Consider the following 16,255-nt stretch of genomic DNA (forward strand, 5'->3'; position numbering starts at 1 on the left):
TCAATAGCAGTCTTTTCTCCTCTTACATTAGATAGGGACACTTAAGTCCCAAAGTTAAAGATTCATCACAGACACACGGTAAGACCATGGCAGTGCGGGTAAGCTCCTGAAGGGCTGCCTTTCAGCTTTAAAAGTGAAGAGCACAGGGCCGTGGACTCCAGCCCTGTTCTCCTGGTTCTTTGTCTGGGCCCATCATCAGCCTCTCTTGGGTCTCCAAGTCTTGGGTTCAGCGGGGCCTTTGCTATCTTCTCTCCGTGTACTCTCCCAAGTGATTGAATCTTCTCAGTCTTCAGCCTGCACCCCAGCTGTCTGTGGGGTTCACCTTCTCCCCCCCCAACCCTGCCCTTCTTACCATGTGCCCACACCCGCTCCTCTGAGACCATCTTCTCTATCAACCCGGAACGTGGGTCACCTTTGGTCCTGGACCTCTGGGGCCAACATCCTGCCAGTCACCACGCCACATTGACTACAAGCTTAAAAGTAATTTAAAGACTTATAATGGAAATTTCACTAAGTTTGTCAACACTATTCAAATGTCTCATAGAACTTGAGTCATAATATTAAAACTCCCAATTTACTAAGTTAAAAGAACTTTAAAATCATGGGAAGGCTTTGGTTGTCAGAGTCATTAACTTGCCAGATCTGGCATTTGAAGTTGCTTAGAAGGAAAATTAAGGGTGTTAAACGTATCACCGCAGCTTAAGGGAAACGAACAGTTCATGTCAGTGGCACTAGTGGGTTGAAGGGAATTTAGTCCTTTCCACTGGAGATGATCAAAACTAATGGAAAATGTTTCTTCCTATTTTATACCAAATATACTAAATTTACAAACAGAATAACTAGACTTGTACCATAAACGTAAAGGCTTTAGGAAACCGAGCTTTCAAACGTGTCATTTTAGTAAGCTGAATATTAATTTAAACCCCAGGTCTATTGTGTTCTTTGAAGGGGGCTGGGCAGCTTCTCGCCACTTTAAGCATCCATGACGGTTCCTGCTGGGCCTCTGCGCTGCTGAGTTTATCAAAGAAGGCCAGGGTCAGGAAGTTTCCAGTGTGAATGATGGCTTGGCGGTGCCACAGGAAGGCAAGGAGGGGGGCCGGAGGCTGGGGCAGGGAGGAGGGGGTGGAGCAGAGGAAGGTTAGCTACCCAAGCCCGACTCCCCTCAGCCTTGAGAAGAACTGGAATCCAGAAAACATTAAGAGTCTTTTATCAAAGTGCTCTTTCTACACATGCTTAGGCTTGGCCTTGTCCTCAGAGCTCCTCGTGGGCGCTGTCTCAGCGGCTCTCATGGACACTCATTAGCTCCAATTGTACAGTTGTGGCAACTGAAGCTCTGTGAGATTTAGGACATGCTGTTTCTGCCGATTTGAGCTGCTAAAAACATCCCAGCCTGGTGGCCTAACCGACAGGCATTTATTCCTCGCAGTTCTGAAAGCTGGGAAGTCCAAGGTCTTGGCAATGGCAGAGCTGGTGCCTGGTTCATAGACGGTCTCTTCTCCCTGTGTCCTCATGTGGTGGAAGAGATGAGGGAGCTCCCTGGGGTCTCTTTTAAAGGGCACTCATCCCAATTATGAAGGCTCCACCCTCACCACCTAAGCGCCCCTCAAAGGCCCCACGTCCAAATACCATCACACTGGGGATTAGTTTTCAATGTAAGAATTTTGGGAGAACACAAACATTCAGCCTATGACACACACTCAAATCCCAGGACAGGGGCAACAGAACCTGAGCTGAGTTCCTGGCCTCCTGGTTCTCCTGTCACTGCCAGCACACTGCACTGTCTACAGAACTCAAACACGCTTTAATGGAGATGCAGAAGGGTCCTATCTAGACAAATAAATCCATAAGTAAATATTATGTAGCCATCCGGAGATAAGGCTTGAAAAGTACTCCTCATGGCTTCAGTGCTTCTGTTCAATGAATGTGACTATTGTCTCTCTCAGTGGATTCCATTTTAATGACACAGCCCTGTCCCCAGCAGGAGACTGTCTGCTGAGTGCAAGTAGGGCCAACGGTATTTAAATCACATTAGACATCACAGACACTCCAAGATGGAAGGAGAATTCCCTAATTAAAGTTTTGTTAGATGGCTGTCCTAACCATTATTAATTTTTATCAAAGCAGGACTTCTATAGGATGATTCAGGGCTACCACCTTCACAGATAAAACTCTGCTTTTGAGGAAAATGGGGGGCATAGCACAGAGGGAAGGATATTTCACAGATGCTTAATGAAATAAGAGGCGGAAAAGAAAATAAAGCAGGAAAGCAGTTAACCCGTTCATATTTTTGTTTGTTTCAAATCAATTATAATTAGGAGACAAAATAGAAGATTAATAAATTAGACCCATTATCAGTTGTCATTTTAGTCACCAAGCCATATGCCCATCATGCCTCTTTGATAATAGCTGAACACAAGAATAGGGACAAGAATGACAAATTGTCATGTTACTGGCAAAAAGAGTTTCTCCTACCCCACAGAGTGAACCTTTGTCACTTATCTGAGTGATAAAAACAATGTTATGGGTAGGGATGTTAGATTTAGCAAAAATAATGCAGGACATTCAGTTAAATTTGAATTTCAAGTAAAAGACAGGTACTTTTTAGTATTGGTATATCCCAAACATTGCATGGAACATAATGCAATATTTAGGACAGATTATACTAAAAATTATTATTAAAATTTTTTTACTGTTTGTGTCCAATGCCATTTTAGCTGGGAATCCTGTATTTTATCTGGCAATCCTAACTGTATGGCCTTTGGGTTTATGCGTGCCTAATATGTATTTTTTTTTGAATTAGCGTTAATAGAAATAAAAAAGAAACTTGTAGCACAGGCAGTCCTCTTCAGCTGCCGTTTCACGGTTGGATCAAGAGGTCTTTCCTAACCTTGTAGAGTTTCCATCCTAGGGAAATGGGGCGTGGAGGGACTTGCCCAGGGTCACCCTGTTAATATGCCACGGAGCTAGACCCAGGTCTGCAGGAGTGCAAAGTCTGCTCTTCACCATGGCCCTGCATCACTGCTCAGATGCTGAGTTAATAATGCAGGCGACCATTTTTTTTTTCTTCCAGTAAAATACATAGAACATAAAATTTACCGTCTGAACTACTTTTAAGTGTGCAGTTCAGTTGTGTTGAGTAAATTCACATGTCTGTGCAACCAATCTTCAGAATTCTCTTCATCTTGCAAAACTAAAACTCTGTCAGCATTAAATAACACCCCATTCCTATCCCCTGGCTACCACCATTCTACTTTCTCTCTCAATGAATTTTGCTATTCTAGAATCCTTCATATAAGTGGAATCATACAGTATTTGTCTTTTTATGACTGGCTATTTCACTTAGCATAATGTCCCCGGAATTCATCCATGTTGTAGCCTGTGTGAGAATTTCTTTCCTTTCAATGGCTGTGTGATATCTCATTGTGTGTATATACCACATTTTGTTCGTCTGTTCATCTGTCAGTGGACACTTGGATTGCTTTTAGTGTTTGGCTATTGTGAATAATGCTGCTATGGACATGGGTGTACAGATGTCTGTTTGAATCCATGCTTTTAATTCTTTTGGGTGTGTACTCAGGAGTGAAGCTGTTGAATCATATGATAATTCTATTTTAATTTTTTTGAGGAACTGCCATACTGTATTCCACAGTGGCTGCACCATTTTATGTTCCTACCAACAGTGCACAAGAGTTTCCAATTTCTTCATATTCTCACCACTTGTTATTTTCTGGGATTTTTTGTTTGTTTGTTTTTTATAGTAGCCATCATAATGGATGTAAGGAATCATTGCCTTTTGTGTCCATGACAAAATCAAATACAAACTATATTGTTTGATTTTTTTTTAACTGATTTAACTATTTATTTTGTTGGAATCTGCAGAGACTATTTTACTGAGCTATTTATTCTATTTGATACTATAATCAACACCAACATCAGCTATTAAAAATAATTTAATTATTATTAAATTACCTAACAATATAATAATTTATTATGAAAAATAACTGATGTTGGTTACAGACTATTTTAATATAGTATTTAAAATTTTTTCATTGAAGTATAGTTGATTTACAATGTTTCAGGTGTATAGCCAAGTGCTTCAGTCATACATATATGTATAAACCTATTCTTTTTCAGATTCTTTTCCATTATAGGTTATTTCAAGGTATTGAATAGAGTTCCCTTTGCTATACAGTAGGCCCTTGTTGGTCATCTATTTCCTGTATTGGTTATCCATTCCATATATGTTAATCTCAAACTCCTAATTTATCGCTCCCCCTCCGTTCCCCTTCGTCAACCATAAGTTTGTTTCCTATGTGTGCTATTTCTGTTTTGTAAATAAGTTCCTTTGTATCTGTTTTTTTTTTTAGATTCCACATATAAGTAATATGTTATTTGTCTTTCTCCGTCTGACTTACTTCACTTAGTATGATAATCTTAGGTCCATCCGTGTTGCTGGAAATGGCATGATTTCATTCCTTTTTATGGCTGAATAATATTCAATTGTGTATATATATATCATGATATATATATATATATATAATGTATTATATATATATATATATATCATATCTTCTTTATCCAGTCATCTGTTGATGGGCATTTAGATTGCTCCCGTGTCTTGGCTATTGTAAATAGTGCGGCTATGAACATTGGAGTGCATGTATCTTTTCCAGTTAGTTTCCTCCAGATATATACCCAGAAGTAGGGTTGCTGGGTCATATGGTAAATTTATTTTTAGTTTTTTAAGGAACCTCCACACTGTTTTCCATAATGGCTGCACCAATTTACATTCCCACCAACAGTGTAGGAGGGTTCCTTTTTCTCCATACCCTCTCCAGCATTTATTATTTGTAGACTTTTTGATGGTGGTGATTCTGCATATTATTAATAATACAAGCCAGTGTGCACTGAAGTGAACCATTTCATAATTTCACTAGCTATATATGAGGGTTTTAGTTTTCCAAATCCTTTCCAACACTTATTATTATCTGACTTTTTTATTTTAGTCATTCTAGTTGCTATGAAGTGGTATCTTGTGGTTACAATTTGCATTTCCCTGTTGACTAATAATGTCAAGCATCTTTTCATGTGTTTATTGACTATTTATATATCTTCCTTGGAGGAATGTCTATCCAGACCCTTTAACCATTTTGAAATTGGGTTATTTGCCTTTTTATTATTGAGCTGTATGAATTATTTATATATTCAAGATACAGATCCCTTGATACAAATCAAGTATGTGATTTGTATATATTTTTTCTATTCTGTAGATTGTCTTTTCATTTTCTTGATGGTGTCTTTTGAGCATAAAAGTTTTAAATTTTGATGACGTTCACCTTATCTGTTTTTTTCTTTTGTTGCTCATGCTTTGGATGTTATATCCAAGAATCCTTTACCAAATCCAAGGTCACAAAGATTTCTTCTAAGAGTTTTATAGCTTAGCTCTTACATTTAGGTCTTGGATCCAGTTTGAGTTAATGTTCGTATACAGTGTGAGTTTAAAGTCCAGTTTCATTCTTTGGCATGTGGCTATTCCAGTTGTTCCAGCACCATTTGTTGAAAAGCTTGTTCAATCCCCATTGAATGGTCTTGATACCCTTGTTTAAAACCAGCTGACCATAGATGTATGGATATTTCTGGACTCTCAGTTCTCTTCCCTTGACCATATGTCTATCCTGGTGCCAGTACTACACTGTCTTGATTACTGTTGCTCTGTAGTGAGTCTTAAAATCAGGAAGTGTGAGTCTTACTACTTTGCTCTTCTTTTTCAGGATTGTTTTGACTATTCTAGGTCTCTTCCAATTCCATACAAATTTAGAATTAACCTGTCAGCTTCCACAAAGAATTCAGCTGGGATTCTGGTAAGGATTGCCTTGAATCTGTAGATTAGTTCGAAGAGTATTGCCATCTTAACATTGTCTTCTGACGCATGGACATGGGGTGTTTTTTCCACTTATTTAGATCTTCTTTAATTTCTTTCAAATATGTTTTATAATTTTCAAAGTATAAGTTTCGTACTTCTTTTGTCAAATTTATCCCTAAGTATTTTTATTCTTTTTAATGCCATTGTGAACGGAATTTTTTCTTAATTGCAATTTTGGACTTGTTTGTTTATTGCAAGTGTATAGGTATACAATTGATTTTTGGTGTATTGATCTTGCATCCTACACCTTGTTAGACTTATTTATTCCCTAACAATCTGGGGGCTTGTTGTTGGGTTTTTTTTAGTGATTTTTTTTTTAAGATGAGAACTTTAATTCTTCTTGATTTTGTGGGAGAATGATTTATCTCATGAGATGTGCTTTCAGAGAATAATTTACTACCTTTGTGGACTATAAGATAAGACCCAAAATCTAATTAAAAATGTGAAGAAAATCTGAAAACCATCAATGCAAACCCTAAGATAAAAGCTAATAGGCCGTTATGGAGAAACCTCTCATTTTGAGTAATATTAGGATTGAAGGTACTGGTTGTTGCTTAGGAAAGGTAAAATGGTTCACCAGAGCCACACTGTCCAATCCAACTTCCTGTGATGGATGGAAATGTTTTATATCTACCTTGTCCAAAACAGTAGCCTCTGGCCACATGTGAATATTTAAATTTAAATAAAACTGAAATTTTAGTTCGTCAGTCACACTGGCCACATTTCAAGTGCTCATTAGCCATATATATCTAGTATTGGATAGCCCAGATATAGGATATTTCCATCATCACAGAAAGTTCTATGGGAGGGAGATGAGAGGAGAAAACATTTCCATTTTTAAATGATTCATAAAAAGAGCAAATTGAGTACATAAGGTAATCCAGTTAATGCCTATATCTATCACTATTACAGAGATGTTAGAAGAAAAAGATGTTCACAATTAAATGGTGCTCCTTCACTCTTCAAGGAAGGTGGAAATGTGAATGAAGGAGTAAAAAGAGTTGTATATTCCAGAGAGTCACGATTTTGAAAATCTAGTGTTATTTTAAGGAAAAAATGAAAGAAAAAAAAAAGTCGTCTTATAATAATTCTTTGTGAAATCCTGTAGACTTTTGTTGCAGTGACTAAGACCTGAGTTCAAGCCCAAACTCTGCACTTACAAGTTTGACTTTGTCAAGTTACTTAACCTCTCTGTGTTCAGGTTCTCTCTTTATTAAATGAGAAAAAGCATGTCAAGCACTTAGATGTGAATCTAGAGAATGGTAAGCATCAATACATATGAGCTATTATTATTACTAAAGGGTGAGATGTTATTGTATGTAGGAGAGATTTGTGTTTAAAACCCTTCAAATGGCTTCTCACAGCATAGACCCCAAGGTCCTCAGTATGGCCCGCAGGGCACAAGTTTGGTCTGTATTTAATGCTCAAGTTTCCTCTCTCAGGGATCCACCCTGAGCTTTATTAACCCCATGCAGCTTGTAGTTTTTCCAGACACCATGTTGTTCTGCATTCCCACGACCTGCTGATGCCATTCCTTCTGTCTGGGAGCCCTCTCCAGTTTTCTTGGTCCAGTCAACATGTACTGTTCTTTTAGTACTCAAAGAGGTTGGGTTAGGGGCCTCTCCCATAGACTTTCATTGCTTCCATACCTACTGTGTTGATTGAAATTAACTGTTTAGGTGCCTGTCTCCATTAATAAGTAGAGAACACTAACTACGTGCCAGATACAGTGTTATGCTTTGAGGGTATAAGGAGGAATGACACATAATGGTCCCTGCCCCTCCCTATGAAACAGAATTTGGAGACAGGAAAGGACCATATCGGACCATATCTCCGGTGTCTCTTTTTATCTTCAAAGCATAGCACATACTCGGCACATAGTAGGTGCTTAAAATGTCAAACCAGCCAGAATCTGACATGTAAAGGACAGCCTAGCCCATTAACAAACTTCCTCCTAACATGTGTTCTGGTGAGTGTTTTAAAGGAGGAATAAGAGTTAATGAGCAGGGTGAAGTCCCGGTAAAACTACATAGTGTCTCAGGCACACTCCATCCTTTCGGCTCTCTCTAGCACTGTGTGAGGCCACCAGTCCTCAGATACCCAGCATTGTCTCAGCTACCCATGGCTTCTGGCTCCCTCTCCATCACAACATTTTCTCCCTTCTGCTGAAATAGTTTTATTAAATAAATTAATTCCTTTCAAATTAAACAAAAAAACTCATTTAGTCAAAAATTTATTATATATTGCTTTTTCTATAGCATCAACCTTTCTGACATAGAAGTCTGGTTGTAAAATCTCCTCTCATACACCAAACAAGGAGCTCTTGCTGTCTGGGATACACAGATGACACTACCTCAAATCGAGAATTGCCCCCTTGCCTAGCACAAAAACAGTATCAAGACCATAGCAAATTTCTAACAGAATTACTTGAGAGTCCTGATGATTTAAAGTTAATCTGGTTAATACGAAGTGAAACTGGTTAAAGAGATAAGCTTCCTAAAGAAGATTCACTTAAGAGGAAATTATAATGCTGGCAATAAAAACTACCAGCCATATGGAGAGACAAGGCTATAAGAAGAGACATTCCAGGGGCCAGTAGAACCTTTCAGCAACTTCAATTATAGCAATTTGTATTTTTCCTGGATGGGCATTAGTGGGTCAGTGCACACATGTAATATTGGATGAGTAATAATATTTAACACTTTCTTGGATAATATATTCTTACTAAAACAATTCATGGGACCCCACAGGTAGTGAAGGTTACTTCATAATGACTAGAGCCACAGGACACCAACTTCTGGGTTTTTTCTAATACACAACCTAAAAGAATCAGCAACAACAAGTGTGTGACATGTTGGATAAAGATGCATAACTGTCCCCACCATGCTGTGAATTCCATGAAGGCAGAGCCCCAGGCTAGTCCCTCTCTGGACCTATAATGCCTAACATGGTGCTTGGCCCAGAGAAAGAACCCAGAACTTCTTGCTGAATGGGAGATGGAAGAAGCCCAGGAAAGAAGAGGAGGGATAAAATGGAACCAAGAATCATCTGATAGTCACTACCCAGGGACTTAGTAAGTGGTACCATCCTTGCCAACCAACTATGAATGGAATTCCCTTTGGCAAATGGTATAACAGTTAAATTAAATCAGTTTTTACCAAAAGCTCTGCTGTTTCACTTACTTATCTCTTCAGAAGTTGCATAGGCTATTGTACATTTTATCAGCTCTAGGAGCAATTAACACTGTTATAATTGAAAAAGTTGTCATAACAACCCTTTCCAGTTGTTCATAACTTTCTAAAATTTCAGCCTTTCGTTTAGTTTTCTCCATTTGTTATAAATCCAAAGGCAACCCTTGGAAATTTGAGAAATAATTCTCATGTTACTATTAATTTAATAAAAATTAAATCCAAAACACAAAGTAAAAATGAATTACCAAACCAAATATCTTCCCAAGGTGAAACAACAAGAATTTGATGCTCAAGTCAGGAAATACGAACGATTCTCTTTTTCGGAATCTTCAAAAATACATTTTTGTTACAAATTCTACTTTGCCTTTTTACACAGGCCTAATGATATTTTATCTTCAAACTACCCCAAGCTGTGGTGCTAAGTTATGTTTTCCTTCAAGAAGGATATAATTTCATATTCAACCAGCACAGCATTTTCAGGCTTACCAATTAGGTCCACAGAAGGAATTATCACCCTTCTAGTTAGGATCTGTCTTACCTAGCAAAACTGTGAAAGGCCTACAAAAAGGTTAGGGAAGCAATCCTGTAAAGCGAAGGAAACTGGATGCTAAATTTTGAGAGCACCATTAATACTTGCTGTGCTCTGCATTAATAATTAGTATTCCTGCCTGGAGAGGAGATATTTCCAAACTTGGACTTTGGCAATGATTAAATTTGGAGTGTAATTTTGCCTCTTCATCTTTGTTGGCGCTGGCACTGAGCTGGCTCTTTTACGGCTGGCTCTGTTGAACAATAAAAGTAACCATTTGAAAAGTCAAACAACAGGAGTGGTTTTTAGGAAACCAGCAGCCAGACTGATTCACCGCATTGGCCTCCTTCCCAGGGATAAAGCCAGGTTAGGTAGTTGGAGGAGCAGTTGTCCGGGGTGAGAGAAGAATGGTTACAAAATTCAGGGTTCCCAACTGCCTGGCTGGGCAGGCGAGTTCAAGAATGTCTAGGATGAGAGCAATAATGGAGGTGACTGGACCAGAGCAAGCCCTGAATTAAGTTGGTACATTCAAAGTTGCCATAGAAACCTTGTCTGAATGTCCTCACTTCTGCAGAATTGATTTGATGTTTAAATGTTAATATGCCTTCTTACATTTAATGATATTTGAAATAGAAAGCAGATGAATATGGACAAAGGAAAACATACCCTAGTGTCTGAACCACTCAAGAATGGAATACTTTTCTAAGTTGTCCTTTTAAACTGATGACAGAAGAGGTGGCGTGGGGAGCTGTTTGGGAGAGTCTTTCTGCCTTTGCGTCAAACGCCGCCCTCTGAAAGGCACTGCTGTAATTCAGCCACCCAGCTTGCACTTGAAGCCAAATGAAATGCAAAGTTGCCTTTCAATAGCAAACCTCACTGAGGAAATGCCAGTTAGCAATTGTGAGAAGTTCCAGCTACTGTATTTTCACATATTCCATTTTACCACTCAAAGTCCGTGAGAAAATATTTGGAGGCTCTTTAAAGCTGGTTACATTATCAATTAATCCATAGTATGTTTTAAATAAATATTTCTATTAAATGTAACAAAACCCAGCATTTGAATGGCTTGCACCTAAATTATCATCATCATTGCAAAGCAGATGCGTATCGCAAGACGAGGCAGACAATCGGCACTGTAATTTGCCCAGTAACATTGTTTTAGATCTAATTAGTGCTTATGCAGATCCTTTACAAAAATGTGAAAACTGCACCAGGATGTAATTGTTTAATGAATTTAGTGCAAAGCACATCTGCATAAATTCCATTTTCGCTGAAAAAACGAAGTTCAACTGCTATTTGCTCCAGAGCCAAAACATTGTGAATTGTGCCCACTGTGCTTTAGCCCTGCTCTGCTGGCTTGGAGATTTCAAATAAATACTACGAAGTTAAAGCCTCCAGCTGCAGACCAACCCATCTGTAGATGTTTGTTATATTTGGCAGTATTGTAGAATGATTGTGCCTTCCTGCTGGGGGAAAAAAAAGAAGGGGAAAAACAAGGTTCTGTCAGCATAAAAAAAAAAAAAAGGGTAAAAGTTTGAAATATGCATCACCCAACAAAACTACAGTTTTGCATCTGAGTCTAGTTTACCTAGCTGTGAATCGTACACACCTGTTCATGTTCAGCCTACCACGTAAGCTGGATAAGATCCTTTTTCTTGGTTCTCCCCAACATTTAATTTTCTGTGAAAATCACAGAAAACTAAATTGGACACAAGTTTGATGCAAGTGGAATCTGAGCATCTGTTTTTAGGTTTTCAGAGGTGTTACTAGTCACTTTTGCGATCAGTGTTTGAATAGAAAAATCCATGACTTCTACAAAAAGAGGTGAGTTAGTCCTGGATATTTCCATGATTGGCTGGAGAGGTAACACTTCCTACTGTTTGGTTTTTTGTTTTATCTGTTTGGCTTCTGGTTTTTACTTGTTAGTTAGTTTTGTTGTTGTTGTTGTTGTTTTTCATGCAGCATAAATGAACTGTAGAACCAAAGCTTTTGTTCTGTGAAATGACTCCTGTACGGAGTCATGTGGGGCTGCAGGATGGGCAGTGTGGAGATGTTTGGGCCTGAGCTGGGAGAATTTTGTCCAGTGATAAATTGCAAATATCGGTCTCCACCACTCACCTGAATGTTCCAATTAGGCTTAAAACAACCCTGAAAAGCTTGCAGTCAACGTTCTGGTTAGACCATTAATGTTTATTATGTTTTTGTTGGTTGTCAATTGTAGGTCCAATCTCAGGCTGCCTTCAGTTAAGTTTCCCTGGGAAACAGACTCTGAGGAGGCAGAGATGTGCCTGCAGGGAGTTTATGGGGGAGTGAGGAAGCGGGAAGACCCACACCTGAGGGGGTGGGGGGAGGAGCAGGACTGAGTAGAGGAGGTGACAGAGGCCTCAGCCAACTACACCCGGTGCTTGGAAGCTGGAGTGTCTGTCCCTTGAGAGTTGACTGAATGGAGGCAAGAGCCCTGGGCCTTCCCACCTCCATATCAAGCAGGCATTAGGTGTGGGCTTTCCCTGGGGGGCATAGCCTGGGTGAGGCAGCTCTGCTCCGCTCCTGGGGGCTGCAGGATGAGTGCCCGGGCCCCAAGGGGGATCTTGGCGGTGAATCACCACATGCGCTCCAGTCCAGTCCATGTTGTCTAGTAACTTCACCCCATCTGGGCACCGAGCCTCCGGGATTCTCATTGGTCTCTTTTGCTGCAGAAATGTCATGAGGAAGATGAGTGTGATGAATAATGGCTGTAGCCAGTCTTCGGACTGCAACTGCTCCCCGTCTCCGCCTGCCCCAGTACCCACCCTGTGTTCCCCTCCCTCTCAGCTGGCACCCCTGCTAGTACAGCTGCTTCCCTGCGGAGTGAGCCCGAGCCCCAGGTCTTAGCCCCCGCTCACCCTGCACTTCCCAGGCTGTTGGTGCTGAGCTTGTCTCTCGTCGGTGTTTGCCAGGGGCACCAACAGACACCAACATAGGTCACCCGACGGCAAGCAAATTCTCCCCTGCCCCACTGCCGGGCAGCAACCCCACCTCCCCCTGATGGTCAGAGTCTATTACTCCCACCAAGATGGTGACCCCTTGCCTTGCCTAATAGTCTCTGGACACAAAGATGCTAGAAGAACAGGTGTCAGCTGTACCTTAAAGTTCAGTGAAACTCTGTAATCTGCCCCCTGGTGGAAGCATCCCCTTCCTTGGAACCAAAACCTCTAACCCTGCAGAATCCAGCGCAGAAGGGATGGAAGGCACCAACTCCCCAAGCAGTCACTGGGAGCTGTTTCCCCCTTTTGCTCTATGGTTCTTAAGGACACCATACCATATAATTGTACCTCCTAGGGACACCATACCATATAATTGTCATTGACTTAAGGTCCTCGAGGATGGTGTCCCATACTTAAAAGGAATTATCTTCAAGCCAAGTGACTGAACTGCCCCTTTACAAGACTGGGGCATCCCTTGATCAGGCCGGCAGCTTCTAGATGGTGCAGTATGTGATAGGACTAGTAGAGCCCGCCCGTGGTCAGATGCTTCCTGCTGGTATTTGCTGAGGCCCTGAAGGCAGAAACACTAACCCATACCTGGAATATGTGTCAGTTCTAATCAAGAGAAACCAAGAGAAATCCAGAGTGGAGAAAATGCAGTGTAATTAAGCTCCCACTAAGTGGCTATTTGGTCTCTCTGAGGCCCGGTGCTTCATCTGGGTACAGCATTGGTCTCTGTGGTTTGTGGGTTGGACATTTAGCAGTGGCAATGACCCAGCTAGCCTTGGTGAGCCGAATCTCATGCTGCTGAGCCCAGACATGGCCTCCATCCCTAAAGGGGCAGCTACTGTGTTTTAAGCAGCAATGGTACCAGTCCTTGGGTAACCAGTGCTAGAGGCTGGCTTCCATCAACTGGTAAGTCATCTTATTTTAGTCACTTAGGGCCTCTTCTGTAGTATGTGCTCCCTGGTAGGCATTAAAGGCTGATAAAAAGCACCTCACTCTGCCCACTCGCATAGTTCTACACATGTCCCCAGAGTCCTTGTAGGGACTGGCTTCTCCCAGGTCGCTGGCCTAGCCTTTTGCCATTGCTTATGAGTCTCTGCATGGGTTACTTCTTTTTCCTCAAAAGTAGATAATCAAAATGAGTATATTCAAAGCTCTTCCTGTTGGGGAGGATTTCTCCTTACCTCTGCCTTTCAAGGTCACTCCTAGGAGAGGCTATGTTGCAACCACTGTCTACTTTCGGCTTGCACCCACAAGCTAATCCAACTTGTCTATAAACTGAGCTTGGCCTTTATCTTCCTCTGTCAATTCATTATTAAGGGATCACCCAGCTCTCATGAGCATACAAGTGATCATCACAGGTTTAAGCTGAGGGAGAGGAGCTGGTATGACAGTGGTGGGAGACATGAATGTCTTGGCCACCTGCTTATGAAGCTTCCTTCTGCCCACTTCCCTGCTCATGCCTCATCCTGAATGTAGCACTTCTGTCTTATGATGGATTGCTCCTAGGTCTACCTGACCTTGTGACTTGGTGAGTCAGACAGAACCTGGATTATCATAGGCAGTTCTGGCCACATGGTCACTCAATGCCCCATGGTTAGGCAGTCCATCTCAACCAGGGCCCATTAGCATGCCAGGAGGTATTTTTTCAAATGGTATATAATCCCCTACTGCAGATGGCATGGCCTTGCTCCAGAACCCTAGGGGTCTGCATCATGAATCTCCCATTGGGCTTGTCATAAACTCCACATGGCACCTTTTCCCACCACCGATACCTCTAATGACAGAGGGTCTGCTAGTCGTATGGTCCAAGCAACAGGGCTGCTTGCATCAGAACCTAGACCTGACAGAGCCCTTTCCTGACACAGCCTTCCATGTCACTTGGTAAATGTGTCAGAGTAGTATTTCCATTAGAAGAAATGCTGCCTACAGAACCCAGAGAGGCTTAATACCAAGTGATATGCTTCCTTTTAGCAAAGGGCAGCATACAATGCAGTAACTTGTCCTTTACTGAATATTCACAAATCCAAGGGGCTCCTGAATCCTCTTAGGGTTTATCTCCCACCTTCTGGAGCACATGCATCATCAAGGTCTCTAATTACTTATCACATCTTGCTCATGTGGACCGATTAACTCGATGTCATCAAATCAGTAAGCCAGTGTGATAGTCTCACGTGTCCAGATAGTTCATGTCACCTTTGGACTAAATTATTGCAGAGAGCAGAACAGGTTCACTCAAGGGCCTGCAGCAAGACTGTCGATGTGTGTTGTGGCCCAGTCCATGTGAATGTGAACTGCTTCTGGTGATAGGACTGGGTAAGAACACATTTGCCAGATCAGGGCCACAAAGCATGTATGAAGTTGTGTTTCTCTGCTCTAAAAAACTGATAAAGGGGCAAAACAAAAAATGAAAAACAAAAAAACCCCCAACATACGTGGAATAACAGTAGGAATTGGGACATTTACATTTACTTGGTTGAGTTTGCAATAGTTCATACCCTCCAGAATCCGTCTGGTTTTTGTAGGGCCCAGACTGGTGGATTAAATGGGGGCTGTGATGAGAACTACTGCCCCCGGATACTCTAGGTCTTTCTGGGTGACGCTAATCTCTATTATCCTCCCTAGGATATAAGATTATTTTCATTTAATATTTTGGTTCAGGAAGTGGAGCCAGTTTCTGAGGCTTCCTGTTTGGCCTCTACTACAATAGTTATTGCTCCACAAATTCACAAACTAAAGAGTCAACATGAGGTTCTGTCGATGACCAGTATGCCTATTCCAACTCTACATTCGGCACTGAGGAGATGACCACTCAGTAAATCCATGGACTCAGCGGGCCCACTGTGAATCAGACCAAGTGGCAGTGCCCATGACACGACAACATCCAATGGAAGGGAAGAAACTGGTTTTTGTTGTGTTTCTTTGTAAGTGTGAGGAGTGGAGACCCCTGGCCAGGATTGGGTGACATGTCTGTTCTTGAGCCACTCCCTGAGAAGGGACAAGATGACCACAAGGGCCCACAGGAACCAGGACTTCCTCGGAGTCTCCTGGAGGGGGCATCTGAGCCAGCTGGGCTCTTCCAGTCCCTAAGAAGAGGTGAGCAACAACAGGTAGTGCTCCTTCACAAGCGAACGCAAAGCTAGTGACCTTCCTGCTCCTATTGGTCACATCTGTTTCCCCGGGCTGACTACACCTCCCTGGTCCCTCTTCACTCCATTTTCTTTGCTGGACCATTTCTCCAGCTCGTGCAAGTCATTTTGAAGGTTAATCCTTAAGGATTCTATAAACAGCAGACATATTGTTTTTTCTTTTTTGTGGCTGCTGAATGGCTGTACCACTCACTCCAATCAAACAGAAGAGGGAAAGCTGCTTGGCTCTGCTCCCTGCATTGGGATAGTTTGGAGGCACTCATATGCAGTGCTTTCCTGATAAGCGCGGCTAAGGCTGAAATATTCCCCACCCCTGGCTTTTCATCAGAAAAACGTAGATGACCTGTGCATATGAACAGATCCTCCATGAAAATCCCTAAACATCTTTCCAGTGTCTCAATCCCACTACGCTATTGCATCTTGTCAAGTTCAGTGTCTCCAAGTGGTGTAAATGTTACTAAGTTAAGTTGCTAGGTTTTCTACATGCCTTCTAA

The sequence above is a fragment of the Camelus bactrianus genome, chromosome 23 (assembly GCF_048773025.1).
Source record: "Camelus bactrianus isolate YW-2024 breed Bactrian camel chromosome 23, ASM4877302v1, whole genome shotgun sequence".
NCBI classification, from domain to species: Eukaryota; Metazoa; Chordata; class Mammalia; order Artiodactyla; family Camelidae; genus Camelus; species Camelus bactrianus.